This window comes from Corvus cornix, chromosome 5, assembly GCF_000738735.6.
Source record: "Corvus cornix cornix isolate S_Up_H32 chromosome 5, ASM73873v5, whole genome shotgun sequence".
Classification (NCBI taxonomy): domain Eukaryota; kingdom Metazoa; phylum Chordata; class Aves; order Passeriformes; family Corvidae; genus Corvus; species Corvus cornix.
The window spans coordinates 47,608,739-47,628,709 of record NC_046335.1 but is presented as its reverse complement, the minus strand read 5'-3'; the positions used below and the strand labels follow the sequence as shown (position 1 = coordinate 47,628,709).

At 45.5% G+C, this 19,971-nt stretch overlaps 1 long non-coding RNA gene across 2 annotated transcripts in view; it reads right to left on the bottom strand.

Annotated features, from left to right (window-relative positions):
• LOC120410129 overlaps nucleotides 1-17,725 on the bottom strand; it is a 121,817-nt gene extending 104,092 nt beyond the window's left edge. The window contains exon 1 of one of the 2 annotated variants that reach the window (XR_005602092.1): nucleotides 17,613-17,725. This is a non-coding gene — a long non-coding RNA (uncharacterized LOC120410129). Of the gene's footprint in view, nucleotides 1-4,325; nucleotides 4,413-17,612 lie in introns of those variants that run through there. The other variant, XR_005602093.1, reaches the window with a different exon arrangement.
• Nucleotides 17,726-19,971: the final 2,246 nt, after the last annotated feature.

Here is a 19,971-nt window from a genome sequence, read left to right as displayed (position 1 = left end):
CTATCATCACAGCCAGTACTTATTTTCTAGCATCTCCAGACAGAAAAGGAGAAAGTGATACCCTGGCTCCAGATTCGTGGCATAGCCCACCACTGTCAACAGCCTCTTCTCAAGATTTGGTGAGACTGGAAGATTTGGCCCCAGTGAAGAGGTAACCACTGTGTTTATTGCTGAGTGAAGACCCAGAAGGAAGTTTCAGGAAGGAACCAGAGGAGAAAAATGATGTGATTAAGAAAAACTCTGCAGTACAAAGATTTGTGTGTTGGTCCATTCTATACAAATATTTCACTTCAGTTAATTCCAGGATCTTGCATTTCTGAATGCTGTAAAAGACTGAAGAGGTACACAAGAAGCAGGGGAAAAAAAATGAAGAAGAGGCAACACAGGTGAAATACTGAATGACTGGAACAGGTGAAAGAACCAGAAATGCTGAAAACATCTCAAAAGAGACCAGCCTCTCAATGCATGACAAAAAAATAGATTCTTTTTAGGATTTTTAAAAGGATAGCAGATCAGAATGAATGTAAGAGCTAACAAATGCAGGCAGTTTTTAGGAGGAAGTTCACTACACTCTTGCCATCAGTTAGGTACACACAAAAAGTCAGGTTCTCCACTGATTTTTCTCAATTGACTCCAATGAAATTACTAATTTGCACTGCACTGAGTTATACCTGATCCCATATCTACCTACTCTTCCTTATGGCAGAGGACTTAGAGCAGAGCTCTGTTGAAGTCAGCAGATATGTGCAGCTTGCTTTTACACGTGTCCAGCCCAAAGCTTTCCCCCTGTATCCAGAAATCTTTGAAAATGTGCCAGTGTTGATGGTGAAGGGGTAATGTGAGGAAATTTCCCCTTTTCTGGTATGGCTGGGCTTTGCCTGTTTTCTTCTCTACATCTGGGTAATTGTATTTCAAGTGAAGGCTTTCTAGCCAGCAAAAAGAGGCCCTGCAAAATGAGTTAAAGGAAACCACAAGTTTGGCATCAGAGCCAGCATCCTTCTCTGAATCCTCACGCCGAGCCTGGCTGTCTGAAAAGCTCTGCTTGATGAGGAGCACAAGACTTTTTTGCATGTGTGACAACAGCTGCAAATATTTCCCTTTGGTACATCATGTGCACACAAATCCATCTCCACTGACCCCCAGACATGTGAAAATATAAGGCATGATAATAGATTCAACAAACACCTAGGCACTGAAGGAAGTGTACAAGTCCAGAGTAGCTCCTTGTGAAGACATGCACCCATTTTACACACAAAGCCTTCACCTCAGACACAACTGGCCATCCAAAGAGTGAGCACGGATGCAGCATCTGTGGACAGCAGGCTGGACCCAGTCCCTGTGACCTCTGTTGCAGCATAACTTATGCTGCCCAGGTGGAGCTTTCATCCTTCTGAATGTCAGAGGGATGCACAAATGAGGCAGCTACTGCTGCCACAGGAAAGGATTTCAGCTTCCAGCTCTAACAATAGAGTCTTGTCCTTTCAGATCCATAGGCTCCAGGTTCAGTTCCCACAGACAATCCACCCAGAGTGGTTGTCAGAGCAACCCTGGCCTTAGAGGTAGACACTTACTGGAAATGACTTTGTAATAATTTGAGCTCACTCAGGAGAGCAGTCCAAAGTTGTGCGTACACAGCCCTCTCCAGAGTGGAGTAAAACGATCTGAAATCCCACCCGGCCACCTATCTGCACAAGCCTTTACACAGAGCAGACACACAACCAAATTGTGTGTGATGAAGCAGGAAATCTTTCCCCGGCACCTTCTGCATCCTTCCTCCCCACTTTCTTTACTTCTGAGGAAACACTGTGGTGGTAGAACCTGCCAGCCCAGCAGCATCAATGTTTGGTGTTCATCCACACCAAGGGCAGCTGACACATGATCCTCTTCTACCAACATCCAACCTGTCCGAGTGGGCACGAAGCTGGGTGGTCTCTAGGACAAGCTGACCACTCAACTACCATAAACATAATGGAGTGAACCTCATGAGACAAACCGAGCTAACTCAGGAAACAAGTATCAACAAAACCAAAAAGACTGGGGTTAAAAACCACTTTGAAACCATGCTAGTGCTAAGCATGCTGTGTATTTACAGTGTATTTCAATCATGTAAGTGATCAGTCCAGTGTAACACACACCACGTTGAGATAGATGCAGCAGATATAAACTCAGTCTGATTTCATACAGTAAAAATGCATACATGCAAACAGAAATATGTTAAATGCATTCCATACAAAGCATTTCTTCTTATTATTTTAAATACGTATCTCAATTGTTTTGCCCAGTTTTGAGCCCACTTGAATATTCTAGGATTGTCCCAAATCCCAAAAGGGTCAAGAGCTCACTGACTTCAGTGGGTGTTGGGCCAAATCCTACGAGATGAAAATTCCTTTAAGGACTAGTGTTTCAGTGTGCTGTGTTTGCATTCAGTACGGAATACACCAGACTTGCACCATCTTTACAGTGTAGCTACAACATAATGTTACAGCTGAACTGCCATAAGCATAGACTGAGAAATTTAGCAGTGTGAATGATGAGCAAGTCCAAAATACAGTGTATCTATTGTCTACCTCTGCCAAGGCTCCTGTGAAGCATCACCAGCGAACATTCAGCAAGTGTGTTTTGGCCCCTTCTTACCCACTCGAGCCATTAATCATTCATCTTAATTATCTGGGTGTTATTTTGTGTTCCTCCCCCACCCACAGCGCCTGTGTGTTTGTGGTATCCATCTGTTGTTCCTAACCATATACTTGGAGTGCAGGATCTCTGAGGAAAGGGCCGTTTACTCATGACCTGTGCACAACACTTCATGCACTTTAGCCTCAGCCACCAGCTGAGACCTCACAGTATGCCTGGCCACAAACCAGACTAAGTCATGATAATTGTGAGATTCGCTGTGTGTGCCCAGACACACACACGGACATAATCCTGCACCTGTACAAGTCCACTGGAGGTGGGCACACAGGTGCCACCTGATATCAGGGCAAGGAGGAAAGAGAGGGGCAAGGAAAAAAAGCTTGGAGCATGAAATTTTAGCTGGAACTATCTTCTGCCGGCTCACCCCCTCTAGCTGCAGCCCACAGCCTCGCAGCACCACGCAGCGCAGGAGCCTCTTGCCACACTTGAGCTACAACACAGGTGCCCAGGGCATGAAAACACGTTTCTTGAATTCAACTACTGCATTGTGCACGACGTAGGGGAACATCTGAGGTGCTCTGGGGTCTGGTGCCGAACACATCGACACTTGTGTAGACTTCAGCAGGAGCAGGGTTAAGGAAATGTGTGCTTTTGCAAAGCTCACCACGTGCACTGGTGCATGGAAGGAAACAGCAATGTCAGTGAGATTGAATAAGTCTTCCCTGGCTTTAAGCTACTTCTCATTTCACAGCTTCCTTTTTTTTTTTTCCTTCTGTTGGATATAGTCAGACATAGTTTGAAATGTTACTGAAATGTATTATCATGGCATTTGTGCTTGAAATGGAACATTTAGCCGAACCTGGTCTGGAATGAATGATTAGAAAAAAATTTCCAGAATTAGTTGTCCTCCACTGATACCATTTTCTTTTACATTTTACTAGCCAAAGTGCACTTCTCCTGATTTCCCATATTCACTGAAACATAAGTACCAAAGCAGGCAAAGACAAGGTGATCTTTTTCCTTATTTGTACTGCAGATCAAACTAAAGCTCACCCATGTGTCCCCTGCCAGATCCCAAGTCTTAAGCCTAGTCTCGTATTTCAAGCAAAGACAAGCAAAGTCTAGGAGACACAAAGCATCAACAAAGTTTAAGCCCTTTTGCAAATCCCTGTGCACTGAAGGGAAGACATTCCCACAGCTACGGCTAGGTGTGCCAGCTCCCTCCAAAATCCTGTTCTCTAACACCAGCCGTATCTGGAATGTGCATGCTCAGAGCTGTGGGAGCGGGTGTGTGATTCTGCAATTCAGCAAGCTCTTGCAGCTCAGTCTGATGGGTCTTCTCGCAGAAAAGGATCTTGAGACATTCTACATCGCTTATGGCACCATCTCCCATGATGAAAAAGATGACTGGAGGGTCAGTTGGAAGGGACAAGGAATTGCTTGTTCCATTAATTGACTCCCTGCATGTTTTGGGAACAAACAGAGGACTTTACTTAGAAGAGCTGTCATTCTCCTGCCAACACTGAAGATGGACCCAGGGACTTAGGGAAAAAAAAAAAAGGTCAGGACAAGGCCTGTACAATGGGTATGTCTGGTACACTGCTAATGACTATCATCTGGGTGCAACAACGGTAGGATGAGACTATTTCTTAGTGTACACAGAGCAAAGAAAGCCCCTTAAGCAAACATACCAGTAGAACAATTAGATGGTTAATCACAACGTTGGCCACGAGAAGTTTTCCCCATTTTTTCCACCTCAAAGGAGCAGTGATTAATAAACAGTGTTAATCTTCTGGGGAGATGAGTCAGCCCCCTGCCCACGCTCGGGTTATCCTCACAGTGCTGCTGTTCAGAGCGTGAGAGTGTTCCCTGGGGAGAAGAAATACTTCATTTAGCTTGCGGTACTCCACACCAGATCTCACATCATTGCTCTCCATGGCCCTCCTTCTAGCATTCCTAGGAAGGCATCATGCATGTGGATGGGGAGGGATCCCTGACTCCTCCTACACACAGAGTATTCTCCAACTCCAGGTGAAGATAGCAGAGGAAAAGCCACTGGATGGATCAGAGGCACTACGGTAAAGTTCAGAGATTTTGGAATCTCTGTTCAGCTTTATCCACAGGACAGGAGTAGGTTGAAAGACATCAGCATTCACCATTGAGTCCATGGGATGAATCGACCACCTCCTGCTTTTTATCCAGGTCAGTTAAAAATGTACATGTGTTGGGTGACAGAGCAGACCACAAAATGGAGACAGTCCCACCTTTGTTTGTTACTTGCCCTGAAGAAATGCACCCAGACCCAGGAGGAAGTGAGCTCAAGCAGCTGAGCATGAAGGGCGCTTTGCACAAGTCCTGCCTAACACCGGAGAGGGAAAGGTCTGATCACAGATGTGCTGTGATCATGGAAGACAGACAGGTCCCACTCTTCTTTCCACCGTGAGGAACACATGCTGGCCCACGGTCGGTATCAACCTCTGCCTTCCTCTCAACGAAAGGGGGATACATCTGTGGGGAGGATGACACCAGAAGCTCAGGCAGCAGCAGACAAACACAGTGTTGCTGTTGCCTGTCTCAGGGCACACACTGAAGAGCTGAGGAGGAGAAGAGCTGAGAAAATAAAACGGAAGCCTGAGAGGACCAGCAAGTCTGCGTGCATGTCTCTGAATTTAACAACAGGCAGGCCTCCTAGAAGGTGAACTATTTTTTCCCCTCATACAGCCTTTGCTTCATGCTCTCACACAAGCAATAATTACAGAATCTCCTGCTTTGGTGAGCTACGTCACTGGTGTGCACATATGCAGTGCCTTTGTAAAGCTACTTCTACATGCACCACCCACTGTGCCAAAGGCACTGCCACCAAGGTGACACACCCTTCTCAGTCCTGTTCCTGCACTGTCTGTCCTCAGGTGGTCCCACCTGGTCTCAGCTGTCCTACAGGGTGCTGCCAACAAACCAGGTCTTCATCCAGTCTGTCCCACCATGGAACTGTCACAACCAGTGGAGAAGCACCGATTCACACCAGCTGCAATACTCGCCTGATGTTCTGATGTCCCTCTTGCCACCCACAATGACTGCGAGACAGACATTAGGTCTGCCACAAATTTCCTCCCTGCCTCTGCTGTGAGGGCCCTCAGCTCCTCGGGGCATCACTGCCTGGAGTGCACTTGCTGAGCTGTGCACTCCAGAGGACATTGCACTGCAATGACACTTGTTCCTTCAGCTGCTCTCATTCTCTTCCCAGAGCTTTCCTTTCTCTGCTGGATCTTTGGGAGGGAAGGAGCCTCCACAGAAGAGCTGGCTCTGCTCAGCAGGGCCTCTGCTCATTTCCTGAGAACTTTTTGACGCGTTCCGTTTGTGACCAAGCTTGGGCTGGGATCCCAGCTGATATTTTAACTTCAGCCTCAATAGATTTCAAACTGCAGCCACTGTAAATAATTCCCTGACATGCACTCCGCCTGCTTTTTGGCACTTCTGCTTGTGTACAGTATTTTTAATATTTTTTTTAAGTTTCTTAGCATTCTCTGTGTCAGCTGTCAAGAAGAAGATGGCATCTTGGTGAAACTGCCTGATCCTTGGTGAAGTCTGGAGACACCAGATTGGTTTGACAATTCCATGCATAATAGCAATCACATTCTCTACTTAACGAGAGACAGATAAAGTAGTGTGCCATGTTCTTGGAGATGTTTACAGGACAGAGAATACTGGAACAACCACATGGCTTCAAACCAGGGAGCAATCAACATGAGGAACCTGGTTTCAGCAGTCATCAAGACCAGAAACTAAGCAGTCTGTAAACAAAACGGGATGTAAAAATCATCTGTTCTGGGAGTCAATAAGAAATTTTACCCTCTCACGCTGCTTATTTCTAAGTCTTCTCAGAGTTGACTTATGCCTTAAGACATCAGAATTCCTCACTGAGCCTTGCAAAGCACTTAATAAGCATTTACTTAGCTTATGCTTATTTTTACATAGGCAGCCAGCTCCAATGGGATCGTTAGTGTGTTAAAGGTTTATCAATTCATTGCTAAGAAATCACCCAGTCTGGATTTTGCTTAACAAAAGTGAGAGAAATCTTGCACTTTCCTCTGTGTTTTTGTGCTTCTATCATGCCTGTCAGACAAGAAGGATTCCTCTCATGAAAAGTACAGATGGATACAGATCACCTGGTCTCAGCCTTTAGGTTCCCCCGCGGTGCAGGTGACAACACTGGGGAACACAGCACTGAAGAGGTTAACAGGCATTATCCTCTCCCTCACAACCACCTTTCCTAGCCATCACAAGGAGGATTAGAGTCTCTGGAAACAAGGATTCCACAGCAAAAAGCAATCAAAAGTGCTGCACATGCCTTTTGTTGGGTATCATCCATCCCACTGCCTTAACCTTTCATCAGGGTTCCTTTCACAGCATATAAGAGTTGTGCAGACATCTGAGGCCTCCTTCCAGGCTCCCCCTTCTCCCGGGGCTTGATCTGAAGGCAAAGAGTGGAAACTCAAAACAAACAGTAAACAAAACCAAGCTCTCCTAAGTGTAAGCCACACATTTGTTTGGAAGCTTCTTGGCTAATTTTACTCGCTGTTTCCTGCTCACTCTGGAATTTCTTTTTCCTTCTCTCTCTTTTTTTTTTTTTTTTTTTTTTCTTTCCCTGACTTGGTTACAAGAAGAACCAAGTGAGGTGGGGGAACCCAGAAAAATATTAAAGGGAAAAAAAAAAAATACTCCCTCAAGAATCTCTTGTCCTAGGTCAGGGACCTGCCCAGCTCTGTAACCATAGAGCTAATGGACACATCAGGGTAGAATTTTCTCCTGCTTGTCCATCAGGTGTCTGATGGCAAACCCCTTCAAACGTTGCTACTTCCTCCAGATTGAGTAAGTAGATCTGTTTATGGATGGCCCAAGCTGAAGCCCCAGACATCTGTAGGACTTGGCTCCAAGTCAAGGTCTGATCTGAGCTATTCTAGAAATTCCAGTTTTGTCTGGCCCAGAAGTTTTTGGCCATCCGCAGAATGGAAATATGAGTGGAAACCTGTCATCCCAAGATGGGGGAATTGGAGTGAATTGTAGGCAGGCTACTTTAAGGTCTTCGGGGTGCTTCCCAATTGGCAGAAAACTAGCTTAGCTGCAAGAATCAGTAAAACCATGTTGGGTTCACACTACCCAAGATTCTAGCCTTCTGCAGAAAAATTCATGGCATTCCAGGGTCTAATGGACAGCTGAGAGAAAACTTGCCATTTATTAAAATTCAGCAGCTTTATGCTTTCAGGTTAGAGTGTAAGGACATTCCTGGTACCATGAGAGAGCTCCAAGAAGGCCTCCAACAAGCTCGAATTCCTGACACCTGTACCAGGGACATCATCTGGGCGCTCAACCCCTGTTGTGCTCAGTGTGGCTCCAGCAGACAGCAAATTAATTCTCTTCTCCAGAAACTTTGAAAAACCCAATTCAGAGGACATTTCTTTGTGCATCATAAAGAAGCAAAGAAACGCAGAACCTCTGCTCTTGTATTGGCAGCATGACTTGAGGGTCTACCAAACAGTCTGTGCCCATGATATTGAACCATTTCCTTAAGGGGATTGTAGTGCAGAGAGGAAGGCTTTTGAGGCAGCTATTTTTAAGCCAGGACTGTGCCAATCACATTGTGTTACTTCCAGTTTCAGTCAAAGGTCAAAGCATTTTGGTGTCACCTTTTTTGTATCTCCTAAAGGTTTTACTGTCCCAGGTGAGGCTGTCACAACCTTCATGTCTCCTAACCCACATTTTTCCATGATGGGAAGGATTATTTGAATGAGGATTCTCTGGCACTAGAGAAAATCTCTAAGGTTTAACTTCCTTAAAAGAAATAAACAACAGACAACAAAGCAACTACCTATACAAGGTGACTCTCCATGCATGTTATAGTTGTTTGCACAGTTAAGACATCATTAATGTACAGAGTCAGGAAGAAAAATGCCTGGCACTCAGCTGTCATTGAAGTGAAAGCACAGACAGAGCCAGCAGTGTTGAAAATTAAGGGGAATGGAGTGTGCAATGATTTTTTTCCAGGGGTGAAGGGCAAGCCAGCAACATATCAATGCCACTCTCACAGGCCTTCCAGGATGTCCTTTACTACATATTTCTGTGTCAATAGCTTCTTTCAAAGTCTGGCCACCAATAAAGAGGTGCAACTGTTTGGTCTGCCTTGGCATTATATTGCTCATGGGTTCTGGAGAAAAGTCCTAACTGAGATCCTTGAAGTACCTAAGCCTTGCAGAAATTATCATAAGCCGTTTTTCATTATCCCTGATTCATCAGCAGGGAAACTGAGGCAGCAGGAGGTAATATACAACACAGTGGTAGATGAGAAGAGAATGTCTTGCCCCAGACTTCCAGCCGTTTGGCTTTGCCTACCAGACAATGTTGGATCCTGGGTAAATAATGGAGCTGTCACACCCAAATGTTATTTTTAAACTGCGGGTATTGGGTTTGGCACAAACTCCAGCAAAGCACATCACGACCGAGGGAGTCCTGACGAACAAGTGCCCTGCACAGATGGAGCTGCTTTGGGGAAACCTTGTTGTTCGCTACATTTATGCAATCAGTTGAATGGGAGCCCAGGCCCCAACCTGTCAGCTGCACAAGAGCACAGGGAGAGCCTGAACGAGAAGGACATGGCAGGACGGAGCAGTTGGCTCCTACCAGCTGCCACCTCCTCCACCCTGCTGCCCTGGCCCAGGCCGCGCCAGTCAAATCCATAGGGGGGCAGCAAACCCTTTGCAGTCATGGGACTACATTCCCAAAATGATCCTCTTCCACACTCGGTCCCTGTGCAGCTGGAGAGCCCCACGCACACAGCACCCTTTGGAAGGTCAGCATGGACTCTGCAAGCTCAGGGGAAGGAAGATGGACCTGCAAAGTCTCTTTGAACTGGACATAGGTGTCCAGTTCAGGTCAGCAACCCAGCTAGGGGGGGCACAACATGTGCCCGACCCCATCAGTAGGGCTGGCAGGGCTCTGGAAAAGCAGACAACACACAGCTAATTTCAGGTTTTGTTATGAAAACCTACACTTCCATCTAAGACTGCCAGAACCCTTTTGTGGGTCAATGGATGCAGGCTCACTTTAAAGATTTGGGGCGTGCAGGGTCCAAGATGCTTGAGGCTTTTATAATTGCTCTGGTATGTAACAGCACAAGGACGGCCACACTGGCTCAGCACAGAGCTACATACCCAGCTTCCATGGTGGTCAACAACAGGAATGGAGGAAAGAGCATAAGAAAAAAGCACACAGGGACTTAGTCCACCCCCAGGATGCTCCCCTGCCTCCAGAGGTACACAGCTTCAGTCAATTTTATGGTACACCATGTCCTCATGCTCCCCTCTCACAGCTGCAGCTTTGGCACAAAGCAAACCTGAGTTTAAGAAAGAGGCCAGAACGTACATTAGTCTGTTCATGTAGACAGAGCTCAGATGCAGCAGTAGGTGAAATTGTACCCCAATGGACACAAATCTCTTGTCAATTATAACTAATTAGCCCTTTAGTGACCCTAAATCTCAGAGCACCAACTTTGCTTTGAAATCCACACTAACTGTGCCCCCTCTCTCTCTCAGATTTCTGGTCAAGCATCTCTAGAAACTTACATTCAATGCTATACTCAGTCACCCAGAAAAACTGAGAGACTGATTTGCTCTCTGGACAGGTCAGGGAGAACAGACTAGAAAGGCACACAGGTGACTTACCCAATATCCCAGAGGCAGCCAGAGGTGAAGCTGGGATTAGCTCAAGCATTTTCCACTTCTCCCCTCCCAAGCTCCAGCCCTTTCCTGCTTGATTTTGCATTCTCCACCCAGCTGTCTTTACTGAACAGTGCCTTTTAGGCAGCTGTCAGGTTTGGATGAGTGTCTCCACTCCATCGAATGGGCTGTCCCCCTCTGTGCTGTTAACCCTGATTTCCCACTGGAGTGAATGAGGAAAAAAAAGACAGATAGCTCCATGGCAGCTGGATAGGAGTTCACCTCTCCCTGTCCCTACAGCAGACAATCTTCTCCTCCTTTTCCCCTCTCCACTAACAGCTTTCCTAGAGACCCTTTTGTCTTCAGCTCCCTCCAGGGAAAAAAAATTCCTTGTTTTCCCTCTATGCTTCTAAAAAAAGAGCTAGGACTTCTAGGTCTCAATTCCTTCAACAACACAGTGTTAACCCAGAGAGTGGTGGACAGGCGACAAACAGGTCAGCCCTTTTTTCTACTTTCCTCCTTAGAGGCAAAAAAATAAAAACTTTAAAAATCAGTTCTACCCATTCCTGTAAACTTCTCCATCTTAACACAGACATTTCCCCTTCCTCAGCCCCGGAGCACCCTCTCTGCTTGCCTCCACTGATAACACCCCAGACTAAACAACTCTATCCCCTTTCAGTGGCTCACCTGCCTGCTCTGGCTACTGCCTGCCTGAGCTCAGGGAAGAGGCACCAGTTGCTAAGCTGTACAGGGGAGAAAAGCCCCGAGGGGAGGAGAAAAAAAAAAAAAAATCCTGCGAAGTGAAAAGAAAGGAAAAGGGAAAGGATTTGGTAGCAGCTTGAGAAATGGACCAGCAGGTGCAGGGAGATGCAGCCCTAACAGAAGAGGGCCTTATATAAAGACCTCAACTGTGCTGGCTCTTAGCAGAGGGATGCCTGCCATCCCCAGATTTATCTCAACAGCTCTGCAGCAGTAACCTATCCAGCCATGTCTCTTTCTCCCTTTGCCTTACAACAGCACAGCATCCTTCCCCCAGGATCCCAAACAGTGAGGTGTAAAAAGCCTTCTGTTGGGCCCAGCTGTCAAATGCCCAGGTCAAATGTATAAACAGAAGGGAGACTGCCTGATCCCAACACAAACCTCTGTGATCAGTGCTGAGGTGTGTCAGATTAAATGATTTTGTGATCACCTCTGGCCATGAGGACCCAAGCACTGAGGGAGGTGATGGGAATCCACACAGGAAGCTTGCAAAGCATTTGCCTGAAGATATCCAACTTGCAATTCTCCAAGACTTCACAAGCAGAAAACTGCCCTGAGAAATATTAAAACAACAAACCCTGAGCTCTGAGGTTTAAATAGCAAAGGTAGGGCTTGATAAAATTTTCCTTGGTGTTACTGCCCATAGTGGAGAATGAGGCTAGCTACCTGGTGGATGGAGGGGAAAACAGCCTCCAGAACTCAACTGCAACAAAACCTGGGGCTGGATCCAAGAGTAGCGCTGTACAGAGTCCTCTGCAGGGAAGGAAGGAAGGTTTATCAAGGTCTTTTCTGTCTGTTCGGAAGCTGGTTTCGATCGACAAAGGAATCGCCACCAGTTCCCTTGCCTTACCCCAGTAACACATAATGCTCCATCCCCGTTCCCTTCCCTGCCAGTTTGCTCTAATAAAAAGCAGAATTGTGCCTGAAAAGCATGTTGTGCAAAGATGGCCCCGCCAAGCAGTCCAAGAGATGCACTCGCCAGCAGCCAGTCAGACACACGCATACCCCAATCCCTCGCTCGCCTGTAAACAAGACAGATCGCTTTCTCAGCTGCTGTATAGGAATTTCAAGCTGCTGTGGAAGAAACCTCTCTCCTCCTGGGTTTTAGTGCTGTGTTCGAGGTGATCTGGAAGGGCAGCCTTGCAGAACTACCTGTCTTTGCAAATCTGAGGTCCTGACACCTCCTGGTCTGTGAAAGCTTTTAATGGATGCCAGTGTTTTAATTTCAGACTCTAACATTTGAGTGATCTTCACCTGAACAACCACACAGGTCAGCACCAAGCAGAGGTCACCTCAGTGGCATTCATGTGACACCTGGCAGAGTCACCCCAGTATTAGAACAACACCTCAAATGGTGCAGCAAGACCTTGCCATCATATGAAGCAGGCTTAGTTAAGTTAAGCACTTAAAATGTCATGCTTCTCAGACGCCAGATATTTAACACATTTATTATACTAAGAATTACAAAGGGGCTGAAAGGAAAGTGAGGGATGGTTTCCTCCAGGGCTCTCCTGAGTAACTACCAACAGAAAAGCTTTGACAGAGTCAGACAGAGAGAGTAAAAGCCTTGACAACAGCCATTTCCACCATGCTACCAGTTCACAGCCCAGGGTGTAACATTGAAAACCATTCAGCAGCATCTGCCAGAGAGAAAAGAGGAATGAATTCTGCTGAATCCAGACCCAGTGCCACTGTAATGCATGACAGAAAATCAATGAGGCAGAGAACAGCCTCCAAATTATTTGTAGTGATATGGGACACAAATATGAAGCAAGACAACCAAGTGGCACGAGACCTCCCTGGTGAGGAACACCTGCACAGACAGTGGCAAGCAGCATGAAAACTTGGCAGGACAATGAGTGCTCCCTCCCCAGGCGGGCAGAGGAAGAGGAGGGGGCTCTGAGCTATGCACACTCCCAAGCACTGCTGCCAGCCCAGAGCAGTCTGCTCTCTCCAGTCGCTAATGTGGATAGAGTCACTTCAACAATGCAGAAGAGATGCTCCAGGACCATGTGCCAAGCTGCATAGCACAGGGACAGGCTCACAGGAGCTGTGTCCTCTCACTCAGGGCAGCCAAGATCGCCCTGTCCCTCAAGGGCTACCAGCAGAGGAGTAGCTGCCCATCACCTGGAGGTGGGGACAGTGGCAAGGAGGGGCAGAGACTTGTGTGCAACATAATGGCAGTGCTAGGCAACACCAAAACCAGCATAAAATTAAGAATCGTCAGACAATTTGCTCTGATGCACACTCCAGGTCTGGATCTCAGACCCATGGCAGCCAGCCATGGCCAGCTGAAGGTTAAGGGAGGAAGGCTGGTGTAGCCCAACTGCAGAAGCTGTGAGGACCCAGAGCAGCCCTGAGAAATTGACATCTTTCTTTTCCCTCCAACCCTTTCTGGCTTCCCTCCCTGCTCCTCATCAGCAAGTGTATCTCAGCGGTCAGGAACAGATCAAAGCCCTCCGTCCACAAGCCAACTCTCCTCCCATGGGACAAGCCCCAAGGCATGCTGCAAAGGGCACTTTTCCCCTCCAGCCACCCTCGGCTGCAAGCAGGCTGTTCCCTCTCTTTCATCTCCCTGTTTGATTTTCCTTGCTCTGGTTCTTAGAGCTTGAAGTCAGTGGACTGTTCGTTAAAAGAGAGGGAAAACAAGCCATCCCAGTGCTTGAATAGCTTTACAGCGAGATTCCTTCGTGGAAAGCATGACTGAACATAACAGGAAAGGTTCTCCCTGAGAGGTTTTTTAATCTAGCTTTGAAACATCGGTGAGGGTTATACCCTGGGTTTTATTATACTGCCTATAGCAAGGAGTGTTCTAGGAGCAATCTAGGCATTTTATAGGTGCCTGGCCAGCGTCACCAGTTCCACCCATCCAAATATCACAAGACACATTCAAAATATCGAGAGACCAGCTTTAAATAATCACAAGCCCTTTATTATTTAAAACTCCAAAAGACAGACCTTCCTTTCTTTGCCATCTGTTTTTCTGAGGTTTTAAGATTTATGTCATCAAACTCTGCGTGTATAAAGGCGCGGTTTGGTTGCTTTTTTTCTGAACTCAAACGTACAGATCTCATATAAATCCTTTGACCCCAGGACCTTAGTCTTTGGAGAATAAAAAACATCAAATACAGGAAGATTCCCTCAGAATTGACGACCCTTGTTGCTAGTTTCCTTCCCAATAAATTTTTTTGCATCTTTCTGACAGCAGGTCACAGGTTGCTCTAATCATATGGCCACAGCTATCTAGGAGGGGAAAGCATTTGGGACAAGGTTTTGAAGAGGAACACTCATGGACATACATCATAATAACAAAGTTGACACGTTCACCCAAAGGGTATCTCTCCTTCCGTTATTTCAAGACACATCATGCATGATAAGATTAGTACACCACACGCATCCTCTTAGTATTTGGGTGTGCCTATTTTCCTCTCAACATTGCAATGGCACCACTGATAACAGGAGAACTCAAGCTGGACTCTGCTCTCACTTCTGGTACTGTCCTACCAGAGAGCTCCACAAATTGTCCAGCCTTACACTGGTACAATGAGCATAAAATCCACTCTGCCCTGGATAACACTGCTAAACCTGGCCACAAACAGGACACCCATGTGCCTTAAACAGGATTAAGCATTGCCTAAACTGTGCAGTCCATCTTCAGAAGTTTACAGGCAGGTGCTGTAACAAGACCTAGGCAGCACAAAGCAGACACATAATGCTGTCTTACTCCATAGGCTGGGGATCTGCCCAAAAAATAGAAACCAACAAGGCACAGGGGAAAAGGGAAAAGGGAAAAGGGAAAAGGGAAAAGCTGTGACTGAACTGGTTTTTATTTCCCTTTGATCTGCCTGACTCTCCAGGAGTCACCAGTAACCAGGAGTAATTTATTATAAGCTTTAGGCTGCTCTGATTTATTCTGGGAGCTGAAGCCAGGTGCAAGGAAGTTCAATAGCCAGCATTTCTTGGCTTTCATCAGGGGGAGCAACACACTAAACATTACAAATCCCCAGTGTGGCATGTTTTGGGCTTTGATACAATGGGCAAAGACAGCATATTCAGAAAGCAAGTAAAAAGGAATCAAGACTTTTTTCAAGTAGAATGCACAAGCTGCTTATTGAGAGTCCTTTTTCTAGCTGCAGGTCCCTACCCTGGAAGGGCACTCAAATCATGCTGCAGCATCAGCAACAGAAAAGTAAAAAACACTGACAAAATTGAGAGTAGAAAACAATAACCTTGATGACTTTGAAAAGGAAGAGAATGAGGTGGAGCTTCCCCATCTATTTTCAATTTCCTGACATGACATGCAAAAAAATGGACAACTCAAAGTTTGATTCAGAGAGCAGAACTGAAGAAGTTATTCATTATCAGCAGGACTGATTGGAAATTCAGCCACTGGCTGGGCTTTTTCTTACACTTACAAATTGTTCACAAACAGATCCTAATTTTTCCCAAGTGAATCTACAAATTTCAAAACTATACCCCAGCAGGTTAGGAAGTACATAAATATAATGGTCCAGCAGCACCTACCTCCCTTTGACTTCTTTCAATAACTCAGCCTTCACCAGCCCATTGAACAAACCCAGCTGCTCTCTTGGAGCTACTCACATGCCTTCCACATGGATTTTCACTTTTTGCTGTTCAGGGTATGTGACTGCTCATCTGCACTACATGGTTTGATTCTACAGCACAAATGGATGACCAAAGACTTCTAACACAAGACAACAAGCAAGGCTGAATGATGAAGTCACAGTTCACATTTTTTTGGACAAAACAAGCTTTTGTGCTGAAGTTTGCGAAGCCTTTTAGATTCATAAACATTTTCCCCGCTGCCCAAAGGTCATCAGCATATGCATAAATAACCAATAATATAACTCAATGGAGATCAGCAAAGCCAAGTCAAATTGAGAGTTTGCCAACATGCCCACAATACTGTTTACTCCATTAGTGCACCAGACCCTGCAACGGAGCACTTGACTCTGTCCCTTCAAAATTAAATGAAAGAAATGGGAAGAAAAAAAAAAAAGCAGCAAAGAGAAACCAAAATCCATCTGAATGAGTCAGAACACCATGTGATGCCTGTCCCCTTGCAGACCACTCTGCAGCATGTGCTTCCACCAGCCTGTATATGAGATGTCAAACCATTCAGTCTATAAACCCACTTTATTATAAATACTAGCATCCTGTCCCGGTGGATTTGAGGTTGATTTTTTTTAAGTTTTAATTCAAGCCTAGCTTCATCAAAACAGCAATGTTACGATATTCCAGAAGCAAGTGGGTTTGATTTCAAGCTTGCCAAAAGGCAGAGGGAGGGAGAGAGTAACGAGGAACAGCTAAATCTTTTCGCTTTCTCTCCTCAGCAGCATTGCGAAATCTTTCTCCAAAACATAAGAATGAAGTCAAGTTTCCATGTTTTAAACAAACCACAGTGTGTTATTGTACTACACTTCTGCAACGGGGAATATAGGTCAAGAACTTTTGGACCTTTCAGATTTTAAGGTATACAAACTCTGGCAGCATTGCTATCTGTACTTTTCCTTTCCCTGTCTTCCCCCTACCTTTTTTCTCTCCACCCGTGCTCTTTTCTTTCCACTCTGTTCCTTTTCCCCTTGCCTCTTGCTTTCCCTTTTCCCTTCTCTCTTTCCTTTTCCTCTCCCTATCCTATCCTAATACTGGAAAGCTGCTACAAGATGCAGCTTCAAATCAAAGGCCCTGAAAAGCTCCCTTATGTTTATCGACACATTTTCCACTCTTGGGTTTTTATCCAGTGAGATACAAAAAATGCATATGTGTGTGCCTATGAGCATGCGTAAGTGTCTGCACGCACACGTAGTGTGTGAAAACACATGAAAAGCATGTTTGCGTGCATGTCCTTATGCTTGCAGGTTATTCTTTTTTCCCCCTTCTGCAGCCTTAGGGAAATTTGCAGGCTGGATGCTGCAGGCTGGCTCTGTGCATTATGAAGCGTGTCAGGATGAATAATGGGGGCAAGTGGCTCTGCCAGCGGGTCAGGGAACAGCAACTGCGTAAAAAGGCGGGATTGTCCAACAAGCACACGCAATATCGGCTGGGGTTTGAAACCCACGGCCAGACAGACACCAAGATCCAGTTGGAGACTCCAGGGCCAGGAGAAGCACCTTGCCCATTTCTGCTGACCCCTAGCAAGGGTGTGAATTACAGATTGCCACCCAGGAATACCAGTAACTTTTTCCCAGCAGCTCAAAGTACAAAAGCACTTAAGCAGATGTTTAAAATCAAGCTGCGCCTTGGACCTTGTAACAGACTGAGAGCTTGGTCTCATTGAGCTGGATGATCAGGGGCAGATCTTTTGCTCGTAAAAACCCCTTGATTTTAACTGTTTGCTTGATAATCGTTTAGATGAAGATCCAGGCACAATGCTGACACTCAAAACAGGGCTATCAGCTGGAAAGGAATGACTGTGTCCTAATAAAGAGGTGACAGGCTCTTCCTGAGACTTTCAAGGGTATGTTTCCTGGAAATCATTTTCATACATACCTTTACTCCAGTTAATGAAAGATGAACATGCTTCACTCAATATTTCAAACCATTTGCACAGGATATGTTTGAGAGTTCAGCATAAAACTTCTTGGGCCCAAAGTTTGCACATGAAAGGCTGGAAAAAGCAGTAGAGAAAAACACTAAGGAAAGGTTAGCACAAGAAACAGAGCACAGAGAAAAATCCAAATGAAAAGATACATTCAGTCTATACAGTATTATACCCACAAAGGACATTACATGGCAGGAGCTAGAAGTCCCATAAATGCCAAAATCCAGGTTATTCATGTAGCAGTAGCTGGTTCCCTTCAACATGGTGGTTGTGACACAGCCAGTTTTTTCTACAGGATATCCCCAATCATTCTTCCCTGGCGCCCATCCAAGTTCAAATTTTTCTGCCTGTCTCCTACAGCCTTTGTTCTGCCTCATTCTGTGCAGTTGCCTCCACAACTTAGTTTCTCATCCTCTAGGACTTTGTCTTTCTTGAATTTCGAACCTCTGCTTACCATCCTGAAGTTCCTTGCCCCATCAACAGCCTCAGTTGCCTTCCCTCCTCACATGTGCACTCCCCATCTCACATCTCATTTTCCATCCATACAGTTCCTTTCCTGGTATCAGTCTCCTCTTCCCTTCTGGCTTTCAGTAGCATTTCAAGTCTCAGGCCTCCTGCTAGTCCTCACTTCCCCCTTTGTCTTCCCATGCCACTCTTGTTATGTCCAGCTGCTCCCTTTGCTGCCTTCTCCACCACATTCAGCTCCCAGCGCTCCTTCTGCATTTGAAGGCTGATTGCACACCTCCTCCCTGCCTCCTGGGCACCACCAGAACTGAAGCCACCAAGACTGCAGGAAAGACAGACAGCTTTTTCACCACCTCCCTAGAATCATGGTGCCATGAGAGTCATTAGGAAGGTTCAGGGATGAAATATGCTCTTGCTTTTGGGATAAGCACCACAGTGATGCACTATTCAAGTGGACTCATCAAAGCATTTACCAGACTCTCATCACCACAAGCAGACTAAGATATATTTTTGGTTTTCTTTTCTCCAAAACATATAACACAGCTGAAACCAATCAACTTTTCATAGGAAAAACAGCAGGCTCTTCCTCAGTCTCAGAGAGTTGAACTCATCTGTCTAAAAATGAGGAGTCTGTTTTAAACAATTTTTCTAAACTGCCTCTGTCATGAACCCCCAGGATGCAATTCATTTCACTACTATTAGGTACCTATTTTCAGATGGGCTGATTGAACACCCTCATCTTTCTCCACAGAGGATAGAGAAAGCTTAGGTCAGACAAATTACCTGGAATAAACACCTAATAAACAGCCAGCACTAAAAAAGGGGTGAGTTCTACCCCCTGGTGATTCCTCAATGACATCTCAGACTTATTCAGAAAGAAGAAATCAGCTGCCTTGTGAAGCAAAAAAAAAAAAAAAAAAAAAAAAAAATTCAAAAAAAAATTCTTGCATTTTGGCTTTTTTCAAACACAGAAGGAAAAATAATGGAATTTTTTCCTCATCTTGTTCCTGGAAATGAGTGAACTGTTTCAGATTACACCATCCCAAGAAAAATCTATCCTGAGTCACACATGGGGCACCATAAATGACAGTCAGAACAGTTTGAGATTGGCAGGATCATGAGCAAATGAATACAGTGTTTTATCATAAGTGTTGAACAAAATCCCAAGAGATACTAGTCCCATTTACACCTCAAGTAGGATGCAAGGACGCAACTCTCCGTTGCTTTGATTTGCAATTTTTCTTCAATGTCACCTCCATTTCTCTTCAGAGAGAAGGTGGTGTGAAGATGGTTGTGTTTTCCTTTAAATGTCCCTTTTGAGAGGGGGATGGAGAAGAGAAAGGGGAGGTAGAGTTGCTAAAAAACTTGGAATTCAGTTACAGGAAAAAATGTGCCTGAAAAGCTACTTTCCAAAGCCAAGAGCTTCACAAGATTCAACAGCTCTTCCAGGACTATAGGATATACAGATACATATCACTCACAGTAACATTCTGCAGGCTCCAGACTCCACCAAATTATCAGGCAGGCTTTCCAACAATTAATGAGGGGGCTGTCAAATATTTAAAACAGAGCACAGTGACTCCTTCCAACACAGCCTGCAGAGGTGCACAGCACATCTGCATATTTTAGCATGGGGAAAAGAGTGAAATTTTTTTCTTGTATGAAACTAAAAGATAGTACGACCAAGGAAACAACATTCCTCCTTGCTCCCTTCTGAGCTAGGTCAGTACAGTAAATAACAAAATGCAAAACTGCAGGCCCACCCCTGCCTTCAGCTTCATCAGGAGAGGAGATCTGGCCCTAAGCTCAGGTTTTTTGTTGGCAATGGCTTTGCCAGATACT